This window comes from Coregonus clupeaformis, chromosome 5 (genome assembly GCF_020615455.1).
Source record: "Coregonus clupeaformis isolate EN_2021a chromosome 5, ASM2061545v1, whole genome shotgun sequence".
In the NCBI taxonomy this organism is placed as follows: Eukaryota; Metazoa; Chordata; class Actinopteri; order Salmoniformes; family Salmonidae; genus Coregonus; species Coregonus clupeaformis.
In genome coordinates this window covers 27,800,531-27,819,523 of record NC_059196.1, presented here as the reverse complement: position 1 = coordinate 27,819,523, position 18,993 = coordinate 27,800,531, and the positions used below count along the sequence as shown (strand labels likewise).

The following is an 18,993-nucleotide window of genomic DNA, read 5'->3' as shown; positions in this document are numbered from 1 at the left end:
CTTCTGGTTAGGTCTGGGATGGCATGTTTATTGGTAGTGAACACGCGGACGATCTCAATTGCATACGCCTCTTGTCTTCTCAAAACCCATTGGACGAGAAAGCCAGAGGTCCCTCCCCCTCTGACCTTTTCCAATGGGTTTTAATGTAATCTTGTTTTGCATGGATGGAGTTGATATACCAATATAAACTCTACCCATGAGGAGGGGACGCAAGAAGTGTAGGTAGGCAGACAGGAATAGTTTGGCCGACAAGACGACAACCAGTAAACCTGGTGGTCCATGATGGTGTATAGCTGGTATTGCAGTGTGGAAGTAATGCAGATCCTTTAGAGTTGCATTATCATTTCAACGGTTGTCTGATGTGGGAACCCAAAGATCAGGCACTGCATCACTCACATCTACACTACATGGCCAAACGTATGTGGACACCCCTTCAAATTAGTGGATTTGTCTATCTCAGCCACACCCGTTGCTGACGGGTGTATAAAATCGAGCACACAGCCATGCAATCTCCTTAGACAAACATTTGTAGAAGAATGGCCTTACTGAAGAGCTCAGTGACATTCAATAGGATGCCACCTTTCCAACAAGTGAGTTCGTCAAATTTCTGCCCTGCTAGAGCTGCCCCGGTCAACTGTAAGTGCTATTATTGTGAAGTGGAAACATCTACAAGCAACAACGGCTCAGCCATGAAGTGGTAGGCCACACAAGCTCACAGAACGGGACTGCCGAGTGCTGAAGCGCGTTGCTCTTAAAAATCGCCTGTCCTCGGTTGCAACACTCACTACCGAGTTCCAAACTGCCCCTGGAAACAACGCCAGCACGATAACTGTTCGTCGGGAGCTTCATGAACTAGGTTTCCATGGCCGAGCAGCCGCACGCAAGCCTAAGATCACCATGCGCAATGCCAAGTATCGGCTGGAGTGGTGTAAAGCTTGCTGCTATTGGACTCTGGAGCAGTGGAAATGCGTTCTCTGGAGAGAAGAATCATGCTTCACCATCTGGCAGTCCGACGGACGAATCTGGGTATGGCGGATGCCAGGAGAACGCTACCTGCCCGAATGCATAGTGCCAACTGTGAAGTTTGGTGGAGAAGGAATAATGGTCTGGGGCTGTTTTTCATGGTTCAGGCTAGGCCCCTTAGTTCCAGTGAAGGTAAATCTTAATGCTACAGCATACAATGACATTCTAGATGATTCTGTGCTTCCAACTTTGTGGCAACAGCTTGGGGAAGGCCCTTTCCTGTTTCAGCATGACAATGCCCCCGTGCACAAAGCGAGAAATGGTTTGTCAAGATTGGTTTGGAAGAACCTGACTGACCTGCACAGAGCCCTGACCTCAACCCCATCACACCTTAGGGATGAATTGGAACGCCGACTGCAAGCCAGGCCTAATTGCCTAACATCAGCGCCCGACCTCACTAATGCTCTTGTGGCTGAATGGAAGCAAGTCCCGGCAGCAATGTTCCAACATCTAGTGGAAAGCCTTCCCAGAAGAGTGGAGGCTGTTATAGCAGCAAAGGGGGGACCAACTCCATATTAATGCCCATGATTTTGGAATGAGATGTTTGACGAATAGGTGTCCACATACTTTTGGCCATGTAGTGTATGTCCAGATCAGTGAGATATTTAGTCCAGACCTCTGTGTGCCAAAGAGAAGGAGGAGACTTCCACCAGCATGATGATACGGAATCCAGTTGACCCCTGATAAGTGCACAACAGATGGGGGCAAAGACATCTTCCTCATTCTTCAACTTTCCTTTATTTGTCTTTATTTTTTTTTTACCTTGATACAGTGGGGGAAAAAATTATTTAGTCAGCCACCAATTGTGCATGTTCTCCCACTTAAAAATACGAGAGAGGCCTGTAATTTTCATCATAGGTACACGTCAACTATGACAGACAAAATGAGAAAATAAATTCCAGAAAATCACATTGTAGGATTTTTTATGAATTTATTTGCAAATTATCGTGGAAAATAAGTATTTGGTCAATAACAAAAGTTTCTCAATACTTTGTTATATACCCTTTGTTGGCAATGACACAGGTCAAACGTTTTCTGTAAGTGTTCACAAGGTTTTCACACACTGTTGCTGGTATTTTGGCCCATTCCTCCATGCAGATCTCCTCTAGAGCAGTGATGTTTTTGCCTAGCCAGTCTCCAGATCTCAACCCCATAGAAAATCTTTGGAGGGAGTTGAAAGTCCGTGTTGCCCAGCGACAGCCACTCCAGGACCTTGAAATGCTTCTTACGAAGCCACTCCTTCGTTGCCCGGGCGGTGTGTTTGGGATCATTGTCATGCTGAAAGACCCAGCCACGTTTCATCTTCAATGCCCTTGCTGATGGAAGGAGGTTTTCACTCAAAATCTCACGATACATGGCCCCATTCATTCTTTCCTTTACACGGATCAGTCGTCCTGGTCCGTTTGCAGAAAAACAGCCCCAAAGCATGATGTTTCCACCCCCATGCTTCACAGTAGGTATGGTGTTCTTTGGATGCAACTCAGCATTCTTTGTCCTCCAAACACGACGAGTTGAGTTTTTACCAAAAAGTTCTATTTTGGTTTCATCTGACCATATGACATTCTCCCAATCCTCTTCTGGATCATCCAAATGCACTCTAGCAAACTTCAGACGGGCCTGGACATGTACTGGCTTAAGCAGGGGTACACGTCTTGCACTGCAGGATTTGAGTCCCTGGCGGCGTAGTGTGTTACTGATGGTAGGCTTTGTTACTTTGGTCCCAGCTCTCTGCAGGTCATTCACTAGGTGAATGGTTCTGGGATTTTTGCTCACCGTTCCTGTGATCATTTTGACCCCACGGGGTGAGATCTTGCGTGGAGCCCCAGATCGAGGGAGATTATCAGTGGTCTTGTATGTCTTCCATTTCCTAATAATTGCTCCCACAGTTAATTTCTTCAAACCAAGCTGCTTACCTATTGCAGATTCAGTCTTCCCAGCCTGGTGCAGGTCTACAATTTTGTTTCTGGTGTCCTTTGACAGCTCTTTGGTCTTGGCCATAGTGGAGTTTGGAGTGTGACTGTTTGAGGTTGTGGACAGGTGTCTTTTATACTGATAACAAGTTCAAACAGGTGCCATTAATACAGGTAACGAGTGGAGGACAGAGGGAGCCTCTTAAAGAAGAAGTTACAGGTCTGTGAGAGCCAGAAATCTTGCTTGTTTGTAGGTGACCAAATACTTATTTTCCACCATAATTTGCAAATAAATTCATTAAAAATCCTACAATGTGATTTTCTGGATTTTCTTTTCTCATTTTGTCTGTCATAGTTGACGTGTACCTATGATGAAAATTACAGGCCTCTCATCTTTTTAAGTGGGAGAACTTGCACAATTGGTGGCTGACTAAATACTTTTTTCCCCCACTGTACATGTATTTGTTTAAAATCTATCACTTGATAGTTTAATTTTAGAGACAAATACTGTGTGATCTATTTGTTTTTCACTTTGTCCCTATGTGCAGTTGGAAACCGTTGTGTGGCTTTTTTATGGCAGTTTTGGAGCAGTGGCTTTTTCCTTGCTTTCAGGTTATGTCGATATAGAACTCGTTTTACTGTGGATATAGATACTTTTGCTGATTTCTTTTTATTTCCCATGATGTCAAGCAAAGAGGCACTGAGTTTGAAGGTAGGCCTTGAAATACATCCACATGTACACCTCCAATTGACTCAAATGATGTCAATTAGCCTATCAGAAGCTGCTAAAGCCATGACATCATTTTCTGTAATTTTCCAAGCTGTTTAAAGGCACAGTCAATTTAGTGTACGTAATCTTCTGACCCACTGGAATTGTGATACAGTGAATTATGAGTTAAATAATCTGTCTGTAAACAATTGTTGGAAAAATTACTTGTGTCATTCACAAAGTAGATGTCCTAACCGACTTGCCAAAACGATAGTTTGTTAACAAGAAATTTGTGGAGTGGTTGAAAAACAAGTTTTAATGACTCCAACCTAAGTGTATGTAAACTTACGACTTCAACTGTATATCTACAGTAGATCATATATCTCTACAGTAGATCATATATCTCTACAGTAGATCATTTATCTCTACAGTAGATCATATATCTCAACGCTACATCATATATCTCTACAGTAGGATATAACACATGGCTGCTTTAAGACTAACGGCCTCTATTTGTGGTGTGTATGTATGCTGTGTGTGTTGCAGGCGTTGGAAGGCCTGTCCTACCAGGCTATGTATCAATGTATCCTCTCTGCAGCATCGTCCACTCAGGCTCAGGTCACCTGCTTCGCTGCAGCCGGATTAGTCTTCATCACGGGAGTACCCTCGGTCATCATAGGAGCAGTGGCAGCCTCCACAGGTGCACAGACAGCCAGACAGACAGTCAGGCAGCCAGTCAACCAGCTGGTCGGTCGGTCAGTCAACCAGCTAGTCGGTCAGTCAGTCAACCAGCCAGTCAGTCAACCAGTCAATCAATCAGTAAGTCAGTCAACTAGTCAGTCCGTCAATCAGTCAACTAGCCAGTCAGTTAGTCAGCCAGTCAACCAGCTAGTCAATCAGTCAGTATGTCAGTCAGTCAGTCAGCTAGCCAACCAGTCAGTCACTCCTCCCCTCCATCCCCTTTCCTGACTGAACCCTCTCTTTACCCCTTCCTCTCTCTCCCTTCTCTCCCCCCTACAGACTGGAACCAGACGGCGTACGGCCTGCCCGCTCCGTTTGCCCGTGGGGAGGCAGGGAAGGTGCTGCCTCTGGCCCTGCAGTACCTCACCCCTCCCTGGGTGTCTGTGGTGGGCCTCGGGGCTGTGGCTTCAGCCGTCATGTCCTCCATGGACTCTGTCCTCCTCTCCTCCGCATCCATGTTTTCTCACAACATCTACAAGAGCACTCTCAGGGCACAGGTGTGTGTTTGTGTGTGTATGTGTGTGTATGTGTGCAGGGGTTTTCAATTAACTTAAAGTATGAAGAATTTCCTTCTGAAAATTGCTGTTATGTCAATCAAGAAAAGTATGCAAGTCCTCTCTCTCTCTCTCTCGCTCTCAGTCGTCGGACAGGGAGTGTGTGTGGGTGATCCGGGTCAGTGTGTTGCTGGTGGGTTTGGCTGGTACAGGCCTGGCGTTCGCTGAGGACAGTGTGTTTGCCTTCTGGCTGATGAGTGGAGACCTCATCTCTACTGTGTGATCTTCCCCCAGCTTATCTGTGTTCTTCACTGCCGCTGTGCTAATGGCTACGGTGCTACTGCTGGTTACCTTGTGGCAGTCACTCTGAGGCTGCTGAGTGGAGAGCCTCTCCTCCGGCTCCCAACGGTCCTCCTGTTCCCTGGTTGGAGGGAGGAGGGGGGAGTCATCCGCCAGTACTTCCCCTTCAGGACTCTGGTGATGTTGGTGTCTCTGGTGTGTATCCCCCAGCCTCCAGCCTGGCCACCCTGGCCTTCAGCCGTCGCCTGCTGCCCCGCTCCTGGGACATGCTGGCCGCACTGGGGGAGGAGGAGAGGGGGAAGGATGGAAAAGCTCCTGGCCAGCACCAGCTGCTAGGGACGGCGGGACGGAGGGAGGGGGTTGATGTATCAATGTCTTTAACAGGGGGGCAGTAACACTCTCTAAAGGAGGTGGACAATTGAAGAGTTTCATTCCAAAACAATATATCAATTTTCAGAAATGTTGATAAATCAGCTTTTATTGTTTGAAGAACTTATGAAAGAGATTGGTGTGTTTTTTCACTGTCTAATCGTGGCATGGGGTTGTTCAGGTGACATACAGTGGGGAAAAAAAGTATTTAGTCAGCCACCAATTGTGCAAGTTTTCCCACTTAAAAAGATGAGAGAGGCCTGTAATTTTCATCATAGGTACACGTCAACTATGACAGACAAAATGAGAAAAGAAAATCCAGAAAGTCACATTGTAGGATTTTTAATGAATTTATTTGCAAATTATGGTGGAAAATAAGTATTTGGTCAATAACAAAAGTTTCTCAATACTTTGTTATATACCCTTTGTTGGCAATGACACAGGTCAAACGTTTTCTGTAAGTCTTCACAAGGTTTTCACACACTGTTGCTGGTATTTTGGCCCATTCCTCCATGCAGATCTCCTCTAGAGCAGTGATGTTTTGGGGCTGTCGCTGGGCAACACGGACTTTCAACTCCCTCCAAAGATTTTCTATGGGGTTGAGATCTGGAGACTGGCTAGGCCACTCCAGGACCTTGAAATGCTTCTTACGAAGCCACTCCTTCGTTGCCCGGGCGGTGTGTTTGGGATCATTGTCATGCTGAAAGACCCAGCCATGTTTCATCTTCAATGCCCTTGCTGATGGAAGGAGGTTTTCACTCAAAATCTCACGATACATGGCCCCATTCATTCTTTCCTTTACACGGATCAGTCATCCTGGTCCCTTTGCAGAAAAACAGCCCCAAAGCATGATATTTCCACCCCCATGCTTCACAGTAGGTATGGTGTTCTTTGGATGCAACTCAGCATTCTTTGTCCTCCAAACACGACGAGTTGAGTTTTTACCAAAAAGTTATATTTGGTTTCATCTGACCATATGACATTCTCCCAATCCTCTTCTGGATCATCCAAATGCACTCTAGCAAACTTCAGACGGGCCTGGACATGTACTGGCTTAAGCAGGGGGACACGTCTGGCACTGCAGGATTTAAGTCCCTGGCGGCGTAGTGTGTTACTGATGGTAGGCTTTGTTACTTTGGTCCCAGCTCCCTGCAGGTCATTCACTAGGTCCCCCCGTGTGGTTCTGGGATTTTTGCTCACCGTTCTTGTGATCATTTTGACCCCACGGGGTGAGATCTTGCGTGGAGCCCCCAGATCGAGGGAGATTATCAGTGGTCTTGTATGTCTTCCATTTCCTAATAATTGCTCCCACAGTTAATTTCTTCAAACCAAGCTGCTTACCTATTGCAGATTCAGTCTTCCCAGCCTGGTGCAGGTCTACAATTTTGTTTCTGGTGTCCTTTGACAGCTCTTTGGTCTTGGCCATAGTGGAGTTTGGAGTGTGACTGTTTGAGGTTGTGGACAGGTGTCTTTATACTGATAACAAGTTCAAACAGGTGCCATTAATACAGGTAACGAGTGGAGGACAGAGGAGCCTCTTAAAGAAGAAGTTACAGGTCTGTGAGAGCCAGAAATCTTGCTTGTTTGTAGGTGACCAAATACTTATTTTCCACCATAATTTGCAAATAAATTCATTAAAAATCCTACAATGTGATTTTCTGGATTTTCTTTTCTCATTTTGTCTGTCATAGTTGACGTGTACCTATGATGAAAATTACAGGCCTCTCATCTTTTTAAGTGGGAGAACTTGCACAATTGGTGGCTGACTAAATACTTTTTTTCCCCACTGTACATGTATTTGTTTAAAATCTATCACTTGATAGTTTAATTTTAGAGACAAATAATCATGTTTTTGTTGCAAAACGCTACATATCAGCCTCACTATAAGTAGTACTGCTAGGTTTTACAGTCAAACGTAACAAATAACTACATGTTTTATAAAGAACAGTATAAATTATACATTTGTTACATCAATATTTTAAAAAGTTTAAAAAAAAAGTTATTAAATACAGTAATATGAGATTTACATTTACATTACATTTTACATTTTAGTCATTTAGCAGACGATCTTATCCAGAGCGACTTACAGTTAGTGAGTGCATACATTTTCATACTGTATGTAAAACATTTACATTTCACATGTTAGTCATTTAGCAGAGGCTCTTATCCAGAGTGCATTCATCTTAAGATAGCTAGGTGAGACAACCACATATCACAGTCAAATATACAGGATACAAACATTCCATTCCAGCTAAACAATGGATATAACGTTTTGCAACTAAATCAATTTTAATCAAAAATCTATTAATTAAAAATCTAAGAATAGTAATATTTTACACACACTTGAAGTTACCCATGATGAGAATCATTTATCATGAAAAAGCACAAATGTGAAAAATTGGTGGATATAGCATTTCGGAACTAAACTCTTCAATTGCACTGCTTAAGGGGGGAGCAGTAACTGCCCGTCGAAGGAAATATGGCCTGTGTGGAAAATTCTATGAGAAACACTCTGAATGACCTAAAATGATCCATCCCACATTGGTCCTTCAGTCAGGCCAACCCAAGCTGTACTGTGCAGTAGGATAATAGTAGGCCTACTATTGAAAAGGATAAACTGAGTCAGAAATTCACAGGTTTCAGATTTTTCCAAATTTTTGCTCTCAAAGTCACACTTTAACAGAAAAAAAGTGCTATGTTCTAAATCCATAACAATGCTAAAACCACATCAGGGGACCACTTTTGAGGTCTGGGAAAAATCTAAGAAATTTAGATTTTTTAGTATGCAGGCACCTAGCACTGTTGTTTGGTTGGTGGCATTTCTGTAGCACATGAGATTGAGTTTTAAAAGAAATGGCCACTGGATTGATGCAAATAATCATGATATCATTCTGCCAGCTAAACATAGGCTACTTTGTAGCAGTTAACATTTAACTGAGAAGGTTTTTGGGGAAAGTCTTTCCATGTACCAGAAGATAATTAGGCCTATCATTAACATCGCTATATTTTTCCTGTTCTTTAATTGTTTGAAACCTGGACGTTTTACTTTATATTATCAGGCATGTCTTGCTTCACAGTAGCCTATAGCCAAAATCCCACGATAGAAACGTGGAGGCAATTCTTTTTCTAAAGACTTCCTCATATGCGTTCTCCTGTTCTATTGGTTTTCTTTCAACTTTCTTTCATTGTCTAGCAGCCAAAGACATTATCCTAATCATATTAGCAACCCATGATAGTTGTTGCATCTTTAAATCCCCTATATTTTTACATTTCTAATGGGTATTTCCATCTCTGTCCATGAAACCGCTCACATGTGCAGTGCGCATTTTAGAATGGTGTATTGCCGCAAATAGCATTTCGAAACATTTACAAGTAGTCCTACCGCCGTGTGTACACTGCTGCGCATAAAATGTGAAGAAATAATAGTTGATCAACATTTTAAGCTAAAACATTCCGATCTGTTCCATCAGCCCTATTAATTGATACAGCGTATACCTCCACTACACTACTTTGATACGTATCAGTGGGGATTAAGAAGTGAGTATAAGTAATGCTGACTGTAAAATTAATGGGTATACCGGCGTATACCCTCCACTACACCACTGGTTGAAAGTATAGGGAGTGTTACTTTACTCACCACGAACGGCGATCAGCGTTTAGCCAGATTTTTTTTTTTTTTACCACTACCTCTCCGGTTAACACCAGATCATCAGGGTAAGTGTAGGGGCCAGGCAGGGGCGGTGTGTTCAATAGGGCGATATGGGCGACGCACTGCCAAACGGGAAAAGGAAGGGATTTTTTTTCTAATCAATTATATCTCGGCAACAGTAGTTATCAGTGTTCTAATCTGATCTGACTGCCACTAAATGTCAAATCAGGCTAAAGTCGTGCTTCAAATGGCCCCGCCCGTTTTTGGGGCGATTTCAGTCATGTTGAAAATCGCCCAGAAGTCTGTCATAGACTCCCATGTAAAATCTATTTTTTTCAAATTTCAAAGCTTTCAATACAATCTCTATGGGTGTCTGTGGGCTTGCACTTACGCGCTTTCGTCATACGTGACGTAACCATGAACGTAACTAAGAAAATAGCGGCTAGCAGCGTCTCTGTTGCGACCTGCAGTGTGGCGTTATCTTATGTTTTTAATTTGTACACTTAGTGGCGTTATTTTATGTTTTTAATTTGTACACTTAGTTTACAAACATTCTGCCAACCATGGATTTCCAGTGGTGGGTTTTGGACTGATCTTGTTGATCGTGTACATACCCGCTACGAACGGACTAAATAATGAAAACGCTGCTGGCAGCGGAATCCAATACAGCTGGGAGACTTGGCTGGATGACAGAGTCCCGGACAGAGAAGTGGAGCCGGCCGGCTTCACCCCTGGTCAGAGCGGACCGCGATCTGACACAGTCACAGGGAAAATCGATCCTGGTAAGAGAGCGACTCTGTACCCCCGACATTGAACTGCTTTCTGTGTCACTGCGACCTTACTATCTGCCCCGTGAGTTCCCCCAATTGTTTGTTACCGTTGTGTACTGTTGATAATCACAAGTTTACTGGAGAACTGAGACCAAGTAGAGACTTTGGACAGGGTGGATATGGTATAATAAAGGCAGTTTATTCAGAGGTAAAGATATCTGGAATCGCGTGCACGGACTCGTTCGTCAAACTCTTAGGGAGCTATCTGAAGAGAGCCCCGAAAACATTGTGTGCAGACATTTTATACAATAAATGATGTAGGTTGAATCTAGTAGTTCTGATCTTCTGATTGGTCCTGATGAGTTGGGCGAGGTCCCCTCCACTGTTGCATTGGCTCTGAGTCGGGTTCTCTGTCTTCAAATGTTCAGCCTAAAGAGAGGGGATTTTTTGTGTGTGTGTGTGTGTGTGTGTTTAACAGTGATGATGTGTGTGTGTGTGTGTGTTATCAGTGATGAGTGTGTGTGTGTGTGTGTGTGTGTGTGTGTGTGTGTGTCCTCAGAGCAAGAACTCGTGAGTTGGAAGAACTGAGAGACCTATGGCGTGGGTGTTGTCCTTGGCCACCTGCTGACAAGGCTGACAAGATAGGACTCTTTTGTCCATTGTTATAGGATAGGAACAGCATTGATTGAAAACAAACGCCCAACACAAAATGGGTCATGCACAAGATTTTAGTCAGACCAAGCTATAACATTATATATTTACTACGACAGTACATTCAACCAAAAGCTAATATAACAAAGGCATCAGAGATTATTTATAATCTGTCACAGAAACTGGAATCCATCTCCCCAGATCAGTCAATAAATGCTTCTGGTATTGACTTATATGCTGCCCCTGTCTTCATGTTGTTGCTGGACATATCTTTTTTAAAATGTGTGTAGGTCACCTAAATCATCAGAAAAATTGCCCCTCCTGAGAATTTTTTCAGGAGCCGCCACTGGGGCCAGGTCCAATCAACACCAGATCATCAGGGGCCAAAGCACTCGAACCACTTTGGGAGTGATGAGCCATAGCGGTCAGTCAAGCTACACAAAAAAAATCTTAACTTCGAACAAAGCAAAACACATGTAAGAGTTGTATAAATGCTAATTTTCTATCTGACCTACGGTATCATACAGCTTTCTGATGGTGTCTCCTTTCAAGTGTTTCTGCAGCACATGCTCAGTAGGGTTTGTAAGGCTACAATACCTCTGGAAGCCAAAGCCATTCCTTTTAATGGCTGTTTCTAGATTCGCAACATTTGATACTAAACTAGATAATGACAAGTAGCTGAAAAGAATAACCTTTGAGACACAACACACACAGCTACATACAGCTACACACGATGCACAAACACACATATCAACACACACAGCTACACACGACGCACACACACACACACACACACACACACATCAACACACGATGCACAAACACACATATCAACACACACAGCTACACACGATGCACACACACATATTGCTGCAGAAACACATACCAACACATACATTTTACTGCACGTACACAGAGTCGTTGCATATCCACATATTTTAGGCATAGTCTTCTAGTACATAGCACTGCCCACTCAGCAGACAATACAGGAACCTGTGCCAACAAACCAACATATAGTTTATCTAGCTCCACTGATCATGCCTGGTCTCCCAGTTTGATTGGCTGATTGTTACCTTGGTAACAGTGTACAGCACCCAAACCAAGGTGACATGTTCCAGTTAAACAGGTGTGTGTGTGGGTTAGTGTTACCCCAGGCGTGTGTGGGTTAGAGATACCCCAGGTGTGTGGGTTAGTGTTACCCCAGGTGTGTGGGTTAGTGCTACCCCAGGTGTGTGTGGGTTAGTGTTACCCCAGGTGTGTGGGTTAGTGTTACCCCAGGTGTGTGTGGGTTAGTGTTACCCTAGTGTGTGTGTGGGTTAGTGTTACCCAAGGTGTGTGTGTGGGTTAGTGTTACCCCAGGTGTGTGTGGGTTAGAGTTACCCCAGGTGTGTGGGTTAGAGTTACCCCAGGTGTGTGGGTTAGTGTTACCCCAGGTGTGTGTGGGTTAGTATTACCCCAGGTGTGTGGGTTAGTGTTACCCCAGGCGTGTGTGGGTTAGTGTTACCCCAGGCGTGTGTGGGTTAGAGTTACCCCAGGCGTGTGTGGGTTAGTGTTACCCCAGGTGTGTGGGGGTTAGTGTTACCCCAGGTGTGTGGGTTAGTGTTACCCCAGGTGTGTGGGTTAGAGTTACCCCAGGTGTGTGGGTTAGAGTTACCCCAGGCGTGTGGGTTAGTGTTACCCCAGGCGTGTGAGTTAGTGTTACCCCAGGTGTGTGGGTTAGAGTTACCCCAGGTGTGTGGGTTAGTGTTACCCCAGGCGTGTGTGGGTTAGTGTTACCCCAGGCGTGTGTGGGTTAGTGTTACCCCAGGCGTGTGTGGGTTAGAGATACCCCAGGTGTGTGTGGGTTAGAGTTACCCCAGGTGTGTGTGGGTTAGTGTTACTCCAGGTGTGTGGGTTAGTGTTACCCCAGGTGTGTGGGTTAGTGTTACCCCAGGTGTGTGGGTTAGTGTTACCCCAGGTGTGTGTGTGTGTGGGGGGGGGGGGTGCAGACACCTGGCAATGTATGCTAGTGATGTCTTCATCAGGTGTTGTGTTTTGCTCATGTAAACGTTCTTTTGGGGTTTGTTACAACCCTCAGAATCGGTGTTCGCCAAAGTATCTGCCTTCGTACTTCAGGTTTGGGGTTAGGGGGTTGGGAGTCGGGTTTACGTATGGCAGGAAAAGCAGCGTGTCCAAATCCTTTATTCATTTGACAAGATGTGTATTATTATGAAGGTATGGATCAGCACCACCTGCATGGTTGGGGGTGTTCTGAGGTGTGTGTGTTTGGGTTGGGGTTAGGGTTCAATTCTGACCTGGTTGTGTTTGGATTCTGATGCTGCTTTGACTCTGTCAGGGGCACTGATCCTCTCTTTTGCACAGTGTCGTGAGGAGCAAATATTTTCCTCTGGGTCACAATGCAGGACTGTCCTCTGTATTCCTGTGTTCTCTTTCTATACATTTGCTTATTTTTGTGTATTTCCTAATATAATAAATGTGTTTTTGCTACATTGATAACATGAAATGGTCTGTTTTTGTATGAGTGTACACGTGAATATAAACTCAGCAAAAAAAGAAACGTCCTCTCACTGTTAACTGCGTTTATTTTCAGCAAACTTAACATGTGTAAATATTTGTATGAACATAACAAGATTCAACAACTGAGACATAAACTGAACAAGTTCCACAGACATGTGACTAACAGAAATTGAATAATGTGTCCCTGAACAAAGGGGAGGGGAGGGGAGGGGAGGGGGGGAATAAAAAGTAACAGTGGTGTGGCCACCAGCTGCATTAAGTACTGCAGTGCATCTCCTCCTCATGGACTGCACCAGATTTGCCAGTTCTTGCTGTGAGATGTTACCACACTCTTCCACCAAGGCACCTGCAAGTTCCCGGACATTTCTGGGGGGAATGGCCTTAGCCCTCACCCTCCGATCTAACAGGTCCCAGATGTGCTCAATGGGATTGAGATCCGGGCTCTTCGCTGGCCATGGCAGAACACTGGCATTCCTGTCTTGCAGGAAATCACGCACAGAATGAGCAGTATGGCTGGTGGCATTGTCATGCTGGAGGGTTATGTCAGGATGAGCCTGATGGAAGGGTACCACATGAGGGAGGAGGATGTCTTCCCTGTAACGCACAGCGTTGAGATTGCCTGCAATGACAACAAGCTCAGTCCGATGATGCTGTGACACACCGCCCCAGACCATGACGGACCCTCCACCTCCAAATTGATCCCGCTCCAGAGTACAGGCCTCGGTGTAACGCTCATTCCTTCGACGATAAACGCGAATCTGACCATCACCCCTGGTGAGACAAAACCGCGACTGGTCAGTGAAGAGCACTTTTTGCCAGTCCTGTCTGGTCCAGCGACAGTGGGTTTGTGCCCATAGGCGAAGTTGTTGCCGGTGATGTCTGGCGAGGACCTGGCTTACAACAGGCCTACAAGCCCTCAGTCCAGCCTCTTTCAGCCTATTGCGGACAGTCTGAGCACTGATGGAGGGATTGTGCGTTCCTGGTGTAACTCGGGCAGTTGTTGTTGCCATCCTGTACCTGTCCCGCAGGTGTGATGTTCGGATGTGCCGATCCTGTGCAGGTGTTGTTACACGTGGTCTGCCACTGCGAGGACGATCAGCTGTCCGTCCTGCCTCCCTGTAGCACTGTCTTAGGCGTCTCACAGTACGGACATTGCAATTTATTGCCCTGGCCACATCTGCAGTCCTCATGCCTCCTTGCAGCATGCCTAAGGCACGTTCACGCAGATGAGCAGGGACCCTGGGCATCTTTCTTTTGGTGTTTTTCAGAGTCAGTAGAAAGGCCTCTTTTCGTGTCCTAAGTTTTCATAACTGTGACATTAATTGCCTACCATCTGTAAGCTGTTAGTGTCTTAACGACCGTTCCACAGGTGCATGTTCATTAATTGTTTATGGTTCATTGAACAAGCATGGGAAACAGTGTTTAAACCCTTTACAATGAAGATCTGTGAAGTTATTTTGATTTTTACGAATTATCTTTGAAAGACAGGGTCCTGAAAAAGGGACGTTTCTTTTTTTGCTGAGTTTAATATGAGAGAGAGAGAGAATTCCATGTGACTGAGTATCCCAGGGTCATGTGATCTCCTCAGCTGAGAGAGAGAGGGGTTTTCTCGTTTGGGCAAAAGTCCGTCCACCGTCCTCTCTCCTCCGTGACCCGGAAACCGATAGGTGGTCGAGGAGTGTGTCAATTCGTTAGTAGGCAAACTGAAGATGGTTTCCCCTCCTCGACAGCCTCCTTTTGGCGAGGAAGTACAAGTGTATCCTACCCGAGTCCTTCGCGGAAGAGTTTTGAAATCTGCCACACCCCTTTTTAAATCACCTATTGTTTTCTCAAAGGAGAAAAGCATACACACATTTTAAAACGATATGCTACTTATCCTTTTATCTATAACATGTCTTGCACAACTAGCTACATTTGTTTTTATAACTTTATAAATTTATTGTGGGATTCTGCCCTGTAAATGTCATTTGCCTAATGACACTCGAGTGGAGAAGGACCGCCTCATTTGCATCCACGGTCACTCTCCTCGCCGCCTTGCCTCCATTACCTGTGACCTTTTCAAAAGGAGGCGAGAGAGGATGGAGGAGAGAGGACGCAGGAGGTGAGAAAATATAATTGATAAAAGGCCAGATAGAATGCCGCTGGTGTACCCCACTCCCCCACAGCCTCCAAAATGGTGGGGCTCTGGGGTCATGTGTTGGTTTTTGGGGTTGGGGGGCCCCCTGGAGGCAAAACTGCGGTACGCCACTGGTGAGCTCCTCAGCTGAGAGAGGGCTTTAGCTAACCAGCTGTTCAGGTATCCATGGTAACTGTACTACCTGTCACTGTAACCTGACATAGCATCCCTGCAAGGTCCTGTAAATGTATGCTGCAGGTACAGGGTGCCTGTAGGCACAGATTTAGGATCAGCTTACCCATTGCTAAATCATGTTAGAGAGAATAACCCAACACTGATCACGTCTAGAAAATAAACTTCCTCATACTCTAAATAATAAACATGGTAGATGAGGGGACATTGCTATTGAAATACGGCAGATAACTTTCTTCCAACGTTTTCATACAAAGATAAGAGTGGGTGAGAGAGTGCGGAGAGGGAGGAAGGTCAGGGGAAGAGGAGCATGGAGGATTGCAGATAGCTGAAAAAAAAGAAGACAAAAATGTTGTGCACTTATCAGGGGTCAACTGGATTCCGTATCATCATGCTGGTGGAAGTCTCCTCCTTCCACACTGAGGTCTGGACTTAATTATATATCTCACTGATCTTGACATACAGTATGTAATGTGGTAATTATCAGGAAGCCAGTTACATTTGTATTAGCCAGACATGGTGTTATGTTGCCATACATATTGGTATGTTCCAGGAAGTGTACTTCAGGTATATATGGGCTTGTTTTGGAGAGCAAGTCAGTTCTGTTTTAGAATTCAAGTGGGGAGGCTGCTTGAACGAGGTACACCCCCAACCTGTAAGAGCTATGGAAGATACAGGGTAAGCCTGGTTTAGGCTTAGTGCAGTTTGTTGTTTTGTTTGAGAAGTAAGTCTATTGTCTACCTGTTTGTCTTGGAAATATTTATTGCCGGCTATCACTATTGAACACTATGAATAAATATGGACACCTTTGCACCAGAACCTGCTGCATCCTTCCGAATATCTGCCCTTATGTCACGTTTACTCCCGCCCCCCCCTCTCCGGCGCACGACGTCGCCGGTTTACTAATCACTGGCTTCGACAACCACCATTAAGTGCACCTGCGCCTCATCATGAGACTCACCTGGACTCCATCACTTCACTGATTTCTTCCCCTGTATCTGTGACTCCCTTAGGTTCATTCCCCAGGCAGTGTTGATGATGTTTCATGTCCAGACACTACTCCTGTTTTGAATCGGTCCATGTTCACTGTTTTATTAAACTTACCACCTGCACCTGCTTCGACTCCCAGCGTCATCGTTACATTTTAAGACCACATTTCTACATGACCTATTTCACAGGAGGGTAATCTAATTCTAGATCAGTTATTAAGAGAAACTTCTACCTCGAGTGGTGGATGGGGGGGTGGGAACAGGTATGCAGGAGGTTGGTCCACCTCCACATTCTGGCCTTGATCTACAGTCGTGGTCAAAAGTTTTGAGAATGACACAAGTATTGGTCTCCACAAAGTTTGCTGCTTCAGTGGTCTTAGATCTTTATGTCAGATGTTACTATGGTACACTGAAGTACACTGCTCAAAAAAATAAAGGGAACACTTAAACAACACATCCTAGATCTGAATGAATGCAATAATCTTATTAAATACTTTTTTTCTTTACATAGTTGAATGTGCTGACAACAAAATTACACAAAAATTATCAATGGAAATCAAATGTATCAACCCATGGAGGTCTGGATTTGGAGTCACCCTCAAAATTAAAGTGGAAAACCACACTACAGGCTGATCCAACTTTGATGTAATGTCCTTAAAACAAGTCAAAATGAGGCTCAGTAGTGTGTGTGGCCTCCACGTGCCTGTATGACCTCCCTACAATGCCTGGGCATGCTCCTGATGAGGTGGCAGATGATCTCCTGAGGGATCTCCTCCCAGACCTGGACTAAAGCATCCGCCAACTCCTGGACAGTCTGTGGTGCAACGTGGCGTTGGTGGATGGAGCGAGACATGATGTCCCAGATGTGCTCAATTGGATTCAGGTCTGGGGAACGGGCGGGCCAGTCCATAGCATCAATGCCTTCCTCTTGCAAGAACTGCTGACACACTCCAGCCACATGAGGTCTAGCATTGTCTTGCATTAGAAGGAACCCAGGGCCAACCGCACCAGCATATGGTCTCACAAGGGGTCTGAGGATCTCATCTCGGTACCTAATGGCAGTCAGGCTACCTCTGGCGAGCACATGGAGGGCTGTGCGGCCCCCCAAATAAATGCTACCCCACACCATGACTGACCCACCGCCAAACCGGTCATGCTGGAGGATGTTGCAGGCAGCAGAACGTTCTCCACGGCGTCTCCAGACTCTGTCACGTCTGTCACATGTGCTCAGTGTGAACCTGCTATCATCTGTGAAGAGCACAGGGCGCCAGTGGCGAATTTGCCAATCTTGGTGTTCTCTGGCAAATGCCAAACGTCCTGCACGGTGTTGGGCTGTAAGCACAACCCCCACCTGTGGACGTCGGGCCCTCATACCACCCTCATGGAGTCTGTTTCGTTTGAGCAGACACATGCACATTTGTGGCCAGCTGGAGGTCATTTTGCAGGGCTCTGGCAGTGCTCCTCCTGCTCCTCCTTGCACAAAGGTGGAGGTAGCGGTCCTGCTGCTGGGTTGTTGCCCTGCTACGGCCTCCTCCACGTCTCCTGATGTACTGGCCTGTCTCCTGGTAGTGCGTCCATGCTCTGGACACTACGCTGACAGACACAGCAAACCATCTTGCCACAGCTCGCATTGATGTGCCATCCTGGATGAGCTGCACTACCTGAGCCACTTGTGTGGGTTGTAGACTCCGTCTCATGCTACCACTAGAGTGAAAGCACCGCCAGCATTCAAAAGTGACCAAAACATCAGCCAGGAAGCATAGGAACTGAGAAGTGGTCTGTGGTCACCACCTGCAGAACCACTTCTTTATTGGGGGTGTCTTGCTAATTGCCTATAATTTCCACCTGTTGTCTATTCCATTTGCACAACAGCATGTGACATTTATTGTCAATCAGTGTTGCTTCCTAAGTGGACAGTTTGATTTCACAGAAGTGTGATTGACTTGGAGTTACATTGTGTTGTTTAAGTGTTCCCTTTATTTTTTTGAGCAGTGTATAATTACAAATATTGCATAAGTGTCAAAGGCTTTCATTGACAATGACATTCAATTTATGCAGAGAGTCAATATTTACAGTGTTGACCCTTCTTTTTCAAGACCTCTGCAATCCGCCCTGGCATGCTGTAAATTAACTTCTGGGCCACATCCTGACTGATTGCAGCCCATTCTTGCATAATCAATGCTTGGAGTTTGTCAGAAGTTGTGGGTTTTTGTTTGTCCACCCGCCTCTTGAGGATCGACCACAAGTTCTCAATGGGATTAAGGTCTGGGGAGTTTCCTGGCCATGGACCCAAAATGTTGATGTTTTGTTCCCGGAGCCACTTAGTTATCACTTTTGCCTTATGGCAAGGTGCTCCATCATGCTGGAAAAGGCATTGGTCATCACCAAACTGTTCTTGGATGGTTGGGAGAAGTTGCTCTCGGAGGATGTGTTGGTACCATTCTTTATTCATGGCTGTGTTCTTAGGCAAAATTGTGAGTGAGCCCACTCCCTTGGCTGAGAAGCAACCCCACACATGAATGGTCTCAGGATGCTTTACTATTGGCATGACACAGGACTGATG

The 18,993-nt window shown here is 45.3% G+C and overlaps 1 pseudogene; it reads left to right on the top strand.

The window, feature by feature from the left end:
* Positions 1-282: 282 nt before the first annotated feature.
* On the top strand, positions 283-5,572 carry LOC121567006 (annotated as a pseudogene).
* Positions 5,573-18,993: the final 13,421 nt, after the last annotated feature.